Source organism: Lepisma saccharinum, chromosome 25 (genome assembly GCF_977018435.1).
Source record: "Lepisma saccharinum chromosome 25, izLepSacc3.1, whole genome shotgun sequence".
Lineage (NCBI taxonomy): Eukaryota > Metazoa > Arthropoda > Insecta > Zygentoma > Lepismatidae > Lepisma > Lepisma saccharinum.
Genome location: NC_139253.1, coordinates 17,512,718 through 17,522,303, shown reverse-complemented (window position 1 = coordinate 17,522,303; position 9,586 = coordinate 17,512,718).

The window sequence follows — 9,586 nt, the reverse complement described above, 5'->3', positions numbered from 1 at the left end:
CAAATCTAGTCAAAAAATGCAGCCAACTACATGGGGCTATAGAAATATATGGGTAAAAATATGGTATTCCCCGGACACCTATAACTTCTTCTTTTGACATTCGTACTTACCTATCTGCTTCGCGGAACATTCTTTAAGGTGTATTCAAGTTCTTTTAATAAAAGTAATTGCAATTTTTCACATTACGAGTACTTCTTTCTTGTAGTCTTTTCGCTTGCCTGAGACACCTTCCTAAGCTGCTCGTCAAGTCAACCTTGCAGCAGGTTTTCGCATATGTAGTTCCAAACGTGCGCGCAAGAACATAGTTCCACTGAGACGGGTTCTATTCCGACACAACTGCATACTTGCAAGAAAACAGTTATTTAATTTGTAATATACAGACAAAATAGTACATCCATTAGCAGGTATGGACTTAATTGGTTGCAATCACTGTGCAGACGAACTTAGAACCGTAGATTCGCCAACTGCAATGTGTAGTGCGTTGAAGAGACACTGAAACTTTAGAGCGAGTCGAGCGAGACTGAATACGTTGCAGAACGCGTGGAATCGGAGATACCAGTGTTGCACATCCCACTATTTTAACTATATGTTTATTGTAGAGCGGCGAGAATGGCTGAATCTACTGTTCAGCGCGCGGTTTTACCCGAATGTTATTTTGGACTTCGTCCGAAGGGAAATTTTCTTCAAAGACAAGCAAGTTGTTTTGAATGCATAATCCTCCTTGCGGCAACAAGATCAAAGTAAAACAGGGCGTGAGGTGATTTGCCGTCAATGTGCGCACGAATTGTATCACGGGTGTTGAATGATTTGCTGTTTGAGTTTAGCAAGAGGAAACGATTGTTTGTTTTTTGACAGGGTTGGCATGTTTAAAACAAAAGTGTTTAAAACACTTTGTTTTAAACGTTTAAAACACACGGCTTTGTTTTTTTTACAAATGTTTTAAACGTTTAAAACAATGTGTTTTAAACATGTTTTTTTTAGAAGTGTTTAAAACACATTTTGGTACTTGATATTTTATAGTCTGTGATATTTTTTTTTGTTTGGCAACCCTGTCTTTTCATTGAATCAGTGTCTATTAATCCGGGCTTTACGGGTCTCACTTATCTCACAACACTTGACCAACCTTATGTTCTGACATCACGGGCTACGTTGGTTAGGCAGGCTAGCTGTGTATGCACAAGGTAGAAAAACTGTATTGCGACAAGAAGGGCCCGTACTTTACTGTAGAAATGGAAACTTCTCAGTTCTTTGTTTCGTACCGTCCTGTAAGTTTGAGACTGGTGGAAGTATCTGAATACACAATGCGTGATTTTGATGATGATGTGATTTTTTTTTCTCTTGCGATAGGATTCATTCGTTTGTATAACTGAATATAGCGCAGACGCTTACTTTTGGTAACACAATTTTGTACTTTGGATAGATAAATTGATCTGGTGAATCCATTATGACACTGCAGGTTGTTTTCTCCTATATAAACTGTTCAGGCAGCAGGAAATATTTCACACTGATTTTTCCACGACGAAGATAGTAATTCTATAATATTTAGTTTCTTGAAATTTAGATGAATATGAATCCTAATCTAAGTTAGTTCAGCAGTGGCGGAAAATGGGGGCTATTACCCCCTACTTTTGTCCCTCAGTAGAGGTGTGCGAGATCCCGAAGAGTCGGCACCGGGATCGGGAAAAGAAATTCCCGTCCCAATCCCCACTTTTCGGGGTCCCAAGCAGTAGGGAAATACAGAATGCTCATTTTAAAAAGTCGTCAATTCTGGACATTTTCTTCAATGTAAATGTGTCTGGAACGTATCGGAAATTGTTAGTTTTTGTTCCAGAAGTGCAAAAACAAACACTTAAGTTGAAAATTACGTGTAGAATTCGACATTACAAGAGCTTCGGGAAATTTCGAACATATCCCGTCCCGAATGTCGGGATTTAAAGAATTTCCCATCCCGACCCAAACAATTCTGTCCCGCACACCTTTTCCCTGCAGTATGATAAACCTTATCTCCAAAGGGATATAAACTGTCCTTGCAGCCACTGTACTTCAGTAATATAGTTTCATAAAAATAAGTATTTTTTCTATAGGTGTGCGAGACAGAATATTTTTGGTCGGGACGGGATCAGGACAGGAAATTTTTTTAAATCACGACATTCGGGACGGGAAATATTCGCCATTTCCCGACAAAGTCAGGAAATTTTCGGGACGGGAAATGATCGAAATTTCCCGAAGCTCTAAAAATCTCGAATTCTACACGTAATTTTTATCTTAAGTACTTGTTTTGCACTTCTGGTACAAAAACTAACTGCTCGGGAACCCGAAAAGTCGGGAAATTTTTTCCAGATCCCGGTTCCCGACTCTTCGGGATTCCGCACACCCCTATATTTTTCTTTAACGACTTTAACTATAATTTACTGGGAAAAGTTGACTTTCTTTTGTTTAAAACACATGTTTAAAACATGTTTTTTTAAACTCATGTTTAAAACTATGTTTTAAACAAAAAAAACATGTTTTAAACAAAAAAAACAGTTTGTTTTGTTCTTTTTAAAAAAAACACAAATTTTGCCAACCCTGTTTTTTGACGACAAAAGAATCTCCGCGGTATTAAAAGATATCGCAGTGAGAAGAAACATGTTTATTATTTGGACGAGACGTCCTTCAACTCGGTGGGTGGGGGAAGGGGGAATAAAACATGGAAGGATACCAGCATGCAAAACCACGCCAGGGCTGAAGAAACCAACGATGAGGGGAAGGGGGAGGCTTATTGTTTCACCCACTGGCGGCAATGAAAGCTTTGTTGAAGGTGCATATTTACTGTTCCGCGCAAAGAAAGGGAAGGGTGATTATCCGCAAGAAATGGACAGACCAAGATTTGAATCCTGGTTTAGTGAAGTGATTCATAAATTGAAACCAGAGTAATAGCGACAGACAATGCACCTGATTGTATATATCACCAATAACAAATCATGCTTTTTTGGTGGTATAACTTGAATTGCGTGTGTCTTACAGGAACGGATGTATTGCGGACGAAGCAACCACGTTTTTCATAAATGTATTTCTTTCTAAACCAAAAAAAAAAATTGTCATTAAATTCAAGAGGGCCTATCGTTGTTTACTTTTATCTTTGTTCATTTTTATTTTTGCGTGCTCGAAATATACACACACGCTCTCATGTTTCGAAGATATTTCGCATTTATATTAAGTAATGACACATTTATTAAATAATCTATGCGCAGAAAGTACTTTTAAAATTTTATGTTTCAGGAGACAAAGAGAAGCAAAAATACATTCCACTTGACATGCATGCGGGTTTTGATGTGTTGTGCGGTTGGCAATACTGTGGATTTTCTCAGTGTCTGCGATGTAAGCAGTTCGGCGGTTGAGGAAAGACTGGCACGGAAGATTCTGAGCTCAGTTCTCGCGCGGATTGATACATAAAACCTGCTGCAAGGTTGACTTGACGAGCAGTGTGTTTTGCTGATTTTCATTCTTTATGCAATGTTTCAACCTTCAGAACCCAATAAATACTCATGAAAAAAGCTCATCTGATCTAATTTTTTTAAAAAGTTTTTCACATTGTTTTACGAAGAAAATTGTAATGATTCGTGGGGCTATCCATGAATGATTTTTGGGGCTATCCGTCCCGGAATCGGTGGGAAATTTGAACAAAAAAAATTATTTTCATTTGAAATTTTTGAGTCCAAATTTCCCACAGATTCCGGGCTCCACCCCTGGGGTAATGGACATTTCCACTCAATTTTTTTTACAACAATTTTAAAAACTACACCCTGGAAAAATGACCCCTGCAAGTTTTCGCGTTTCTCTGCGTCCAGTTTAAGGCAGAAACGAGACTTCCAAAGTTGCGAGGCTAGCGTTGCGCTGAAAACACGCCGCCGCCATGTTACTACGTCACTCCTTAGGGAGACCTCGTTTGTCGTCTGCTTCGAGCGTCCAGTTCCGGATGGGTAGCCCACGGTGAGCGAACACCTGCAGCAGTTTTACAAATCTGTACCGATTTAAATAATGGAAGAAGGAGCGATAGGAGAAAGGAAAGCTATGCTTTGTAATTATCATTCTTCTATGAAATATCCGTGCTGCTCATGTGCAAGATAAATGAAAGGGTTCAGCTGCGTGTGTTCTCAGGCCATGCGAAAAATATTGCTTATAAAATTGGTTGCTGACCAGACACTCAAAACTATTTTTTAAACTTATATTTATCGATATTTACCGTAACCTATGTAGTGCAAAATAGGAATTTTCACATTCTTCACTTTATTTATAAAGCCTATTTAACTTTCTATTCCATAAAGCAATTTCAGTTTGTGTTCCATTTCTGTTGCGCAAATTATGATCAAATATTTTTGTGCAGATAAGAGAAAATACACTGAGAAGATTACATTAGTTGCACAGTACATATCTATACTTAGTTTATGTATAATTATTACAAGAAAATAATGTGTAAAACCATGGACTTATTTAAGTAGGATTCAACGGGTTCATTAAAATTACCAGTTTCCTTGTTCTATCCGCTTGTTCATAAAAAATTCCTTCGGACTTATTTCATTCTCTTAAATTAGAGACGTATATGACGGGATACGGATGGGAAGGAAATTTCGTAATTCCAGACACCAGATGGGACTGCAGACCAATATCTGCAATTTCCTGATAGTTTCGGAATTTCTGCGATAAGAAACTGCATTGAGACTGTCAAATCAGTTATTTTTCCCCCCTCGAATCATATTAAAGGAATTTGGTTCTTAAAAACGTAGTGACACAAGATGAACAGAAAAGTATCAATACTTCGTGACTACAAACACACAACTTTGTCGGGTCCAACATCCCCTCCCCCCATGCTCCCCAACAAGCTTCCGGCCAGCAGTGTCCTGGATTTTCACTTACGAAATAAAGCAACCCTAATCATACCAAAAGTTGATCCATCCCTCTACCCGTGAACTATATATACGCCCATGTGTATAACAATATCCCATACTGAAATGGTACGATATAATTATTTTGAATTTTGTACTGCGAAAAAAGCCGCCTCATCTCGTTACCCCGAACGCATTAATTGGCTGGTTCACAACTTCACCACTAAGGATCCTATCGAGACGAGACATGGCAGCCTTGGTCTCGTTCTCGTTGAGAGTTGTAAATGTCTGTCCCGTGTTTATTTGTAAATGTCTCATTGACAGTCTCGTCTCAATTTATAAACATCCGTCTCGGTTTGGGAGGGCAATTCTCGTTCTCGTCTCAAGTCTAGAAAAATATAGAATTAACAACGTATGCAAAGGCTTATCATTATAAATACAAAAAAAACCTTTCTCAATATATTTTTTTTGACTCCTCGTTTCGACGGTACAGCCCTCGAAAACTAAATATTATCCTGCTTATATATGCAAACCAAACTGCAGATTCAGAATTACCAGGAATGAACTGGCGTTGTAATTATTTTACACAAAATTCATGATTTATCTGAGGAAGTCGCATGTTCCAGGTTTGACTCTCGACCTGGGCATGACTGTTTCCTTGTGAGTAACATTTCATTGAACTGGAAATTGTTACATGGGAGGATGTTTGCTCGAGACTTTGGGGACACCTAGGGGGATGCTTCTATTGTTAATGAAAGTGTTGCTCACGAGACGAGACATTTTCCGTCTCGTCTCATAAAAGGAGATGGGACAAGTGAATGTTTTCGAAATGAGATGGGACAGAAGAAAAAGTTCGTCTCTTATCATGACAAGTTGGGTGATACTTAGATTGTGTGTGGTAGTGTGTGTGGGGAAAGGGGTGTCCTCCTGCACCCCGACTTCGAATACAGCTTGTAGTTATTCATCTTCATTGTAGCGATTAGCCAAAAGTAGGAAGAAATGTGATGTTAGATGATACATAATAAATTAACCATGCGTTCCCATCGTTGCGGTTAAACAAAGTGAACGGAAAAGCGACGTAAAAGTAGGATAAATACAAAAATTTGCAATATATATATATTAACTGAAGAAAACTGTCCTTTACTGCAGGAAATTTAAAAACTCACCGTACCTTTTTATACCGTATCACCTCTTATATTGCAGAAATTGGCGTGTAAACCAGTGTGTTTTAAAAGTATTATCACTTAAAAATTGTGAAGAAAATATTATGACGAAAATAATTGTATTTCCAGAAAAGGCATTCCTATAACATTAAGTTCTTGCCGGTCAGAACTAACCTATGTATTCGCAATGAACAAGGCTGTTCACGTGTTCAGCCATTGACTGTTACAAGGTTTGCTTTGTCACCCTAATGGGAAAACCCTCTACCGAGTGGCTGAATTATAGTAAATACTAGTATACTGCTAGGGCATAATTCTTCTCCAAGAAATGGAGCACAGATTTTTGCACTGGAAGTTGTAAGATACTTGTTTTACACAGTAACAAGTGAATTTTCTGTCGCTTCCGCGGCTCATGCTAAGTTGAGGGGACGAGCAGAAGCCCCGCCTGCACGCATTTCTAAGTGATGACGTCAGAGGACCTCCTGTCTGTAGAGAGGACGTTTTCAAATCCGTGACGTAGTAGGTGAATTTCAGCGGTGTTTGAAGGCGTGTTTCTCGAGAACCAAAACAAATATCGCCGAGATATTTTGCACATCTCATGTTCGTGTCATTATCTGTAAAATGAATGGATTTAAAACGTTTTTCATGTCAAAGTGGAAATGTCCATTGACCTACCACTACCGTGGCCCTGCCTCAGCTCTGGCTACCTGACTTTCTCTATTCGCGATTAAAATTACCACCTAAGCGCTAGTGTCGCTTCCAATATGGCCGCTCTAAGTAGGATAGATCTTTGTTTACATTCAGTTAGTAGTACGTAGTAGCAACGTGTTCGCATTACGGGTATGGAAGAAACGCTGAAATTACGCGATATTTTTAAATAATGCATTCCAGGAACTATAATGAAGGCGAAGCTGTGCTGAGAGCGAAGCATTTAATTATGATTGGAAAAAAGACCACAGAAAACGAAGACGAAACTAATGTTTATGCACTGGTTCTTCAAAGCAGTGCTGTATCATCTCCACCTCATGTTGTAACTGGAACTCTCGGAGATGATTTGCAAATAAAGCAATTCACGTGTACTTGTAAAGCTGGGGCAGGAGAAAAATGCAAACATATCGTTGCTGTTCTTCTACATTTAAATAGGTAAGTGGTGACTAGCGTAACTTCGGATCTATATCATGCAACTGTTAGGTGTTGTGATTTTTTACTTTATATTATTTTGTTTAGGTTATTCATAGCTGTAATGCTCATATTCTAGTAAGGTGTTGAGACGTGTGTACTGTACGCTGAACAAATAGAGCAGAATTTAAGAAATAACAAACATGCTGGCTATGGTGATTGAGATTCCTTCTATATTTTACTTGCATTTTTGATAATCTTGCATTATTATTCGTTTGTCATTTTGGAGGGTCAAATGAACATGTGAAAAATATTGTCTGTAATTTCTGTATAAAATGATGGGCGAGATCATTATACTTCAGCACACAGGTTGAGAAACCTCTCGAAAAGTAAAAATCTCCTTTTTTCGTAGGGTCTGCGTGGTAGTGATGGCGAGGGAGTGTATTCCCTCGGAGCTCACTTTTCCCCTTTCAAATACCTTTGAAAACCATAAATATCCGAGAAATTTGTTACTGAAATGTGTCCAACATAAGAAAAAATGATGGCAGTAGGGTATAGTGAAAACACATTTCACTCGTTTATTTCCTAATTATTTACACTTTTATGCATAGCGGAACATTTTTGAACGTGGGATTTTGCTTTCTTCACATTACAAGTATTTATTGTTCGTTGCTAATTCGCTTTCGTTACACAGAAGTATTTATTGTTTGTTGCTAATTCGCTTTCGTTACACACAATATGGTGGGCAAATCGTGACACATGTTGTCTATCGTCAGCTGATCTGCAGTGTTTCCAAACCAAAAAATGCCGCACAAACTATTCACAGAAGATTTTTAAGCGAAAATTAATCCACATACCATTCACGGAAGGTTAGGTTCAGTTAGGTTAGGCAAACATAGAAAATTAAATTGGAAAAAAAAAACACACAAACTATTCACAGAAGGTTTTTAAGCGAAAATTGATCCACAAACCATTCACGGAAGGTTAGGTTAGGCAAACAGAAAATTAAATTTAAAAACAAAAAAAAAACGCTCACACGTCATCTTGTAAAACTACCGCGTGGTTGCTACACTAACATGGGGTTACATAATCGAAAGCATGGAACATTTGATTCACGTAGTCGACGGTAATGGTGGCAAGAGCTATCGTGCATCGGAGATACATTAATGTCGAAAAAATACATGATTTACCGGCCGAATAAGTTGAACGAAGGGAGAACAGTTCCACAAGCTTCCTAAAGTCTACAGAAACTCAGTTCCGTAAGTAGTTTCTCCTGTAAATTTGAAGAAATGTGTTTTCACTATACTGTTACCGAAAAAATAATTTGTATCCCAGAGGAGGTTCACTATTTATTTTCTTGAAATGCAATTACGACACATGTACAGTCACAGACACTGCCAGCTTGTAACGATTCCATTGAAAGGCAATGTATTTATTACAAGCCGGCAGTGTCCGTGACTGTACATAACCAAAATATACCATCAAACCAAACTTAATGAACCTAACAGAAACACACAATTTCTAAAATGGAAATAATCAAACAATAAGTACCATCTGTAAAACATAAAATGTAACCATGACAGATCATTTCCAGAACTGGCACATAAAATTACTAAACTAATAAATCAAGGCATTCTAAAATTAAAACATCTTCATTATGTATAATTAGTAATAACATGAAAGAAACTATTTTTATGAGTCACAATACTTTCAATTTGTGTTTTAATTTCAATTTCATTAATTTAGACCTCAGTTTTAAAATTCAGAGTGACTATTTTCACCAAGTGGTTAAGCTAGGTTTTGAGCTATTTTACCAGATTTTAAACTGCGTGTACATGATCTACAACCTGGCCTGCTTCACGGATGTATGTATTCTTTAGTTGATGTGTATGAAGCTTATGTGGACTGGTGCTTGTAATGTCATATGACAAGTATGAACGGGTTAGGTAGGTCAATTTTAGGGCTATTAGGAAGTATTTATCGAAGCCATTTTAATGCTAACACCTGACCATGTAATATCTGGTCTTCAGCACTTTCTGCTATTCTCTCTACCTGGTGAGAATTTTAAATAACTTCTTAGCACTAAGTTCAGCAACACTGCTAATAAATGTAATAAGAAAAGATACAATGGTATGGTGTCATTTAGGTAATTACTTTTGCTGGTGAAAATAGCCCTACCTGCTATTTTAACCACCTTGCAAAAATAGCCTATATGCTATAGAGCGACCAGAAGAAAAATAACTTTCGGCAAAAAGTCTCTGTGCATCTTCCCCTTCTTCCTTTCAACTCTGGCTACAATTAAGCATGCTCTACTCTGCCCCTCCCCTCCATGTGGGAGTAGGGTGTACAGGAATCGCTGGTTTGAGCAGGCTTTTTTTTTTTGCTTGTTACACTATATTCTCACCACCTGGTGAAAACAGTCATAGCCTTTGAAATTAGTTT